At 57.0% G+C, this 625-nt stretch overlaps 1 protein-coding gene across 1 annotated transcript in view; it reads left to right on the top strand.

Moving 5' to 3' along the window:
- Positions 1–625, top strand: part of LOC113214362 (pikachurin) — a 15,374-nt gene that overhangs the window by 4,217 nt on the left and 10,532 nt on the right. The window lies entirely within an intron of this gene.

Below are 625 nucleotides of genomic sequence, written 5' to 3'. Positions count from 1 at the left end.
GGCGGGGGTCCGGGGACAGGCTGTTTCACAACATTTTACACGCCCCTGAACGGCGCTTTTGCTCACGATCCCGGGAGGTAGCCCCCCGCCCCCCATTTCTTCGCCAAGCGCAAATATTATACCGCTGGTTTTTTCTGTGTTTTCTTTTCTTTTCTTTTTTTTTTGTCTTTGGTGGTTTTGTACCCCTCCTGCAAGTTTGTTAGAGCGATTCTCATCATTTTAGTTTAACAATGCCAGCTCGGGAAGGAACTCCTCGGAACTGCTCTCGTTCGGCTCGGCAGTCCATACAGCTCGCTGCATAAGTTAATCTGGGTAGTGACCGTGGGGGAGGTACGGAGAGGGAGCCCCCCCCCCCTCCCCGACACGGACGCCGCTGCTGGAAAGTGCTGATTTAGACGGAGGGCTAGCGTCGGTGTATCTCTTTAGCATGAGTAATACACTTGTCCCAGCCCGTCCCCCCCGGCCGGCTGCGAAAGCTACGAGAGGGGTGGAGGGGCGGCGGCGGCGGTTGGTTACCTTTCCAGCGTTATCCGTGTTTGCCAAGTTGCCCCGAGTAAACAGAGCGCGCACCGCAAGGGGGTGAGAGTGGGAAGTGAGAGGGAGGAAGATGGGGGAAGAGGGGGGG

Source organism: Frankliniella occidentalis, unplaced genomic scaffold (assembly GCF_000697945.3).
Source record: "Frankliniella occidentalis isolate FOCC.00 unplaced genomic scaffold, Focc_3.1 Scaffold74, whole genome shotgun sequence".
Lineage (NCBI taxonomy): Eukaryota > Metazoa > Arthropoda > Insecta > Thysanoptera > Thripidae > Frankliniella > Frankliniella occidentalis.
The sequence above is the reverse complement of the archived record's forward strand: the minus strand, read 5'-3'. Positions and strand labels throughout refer to the sequence as shown.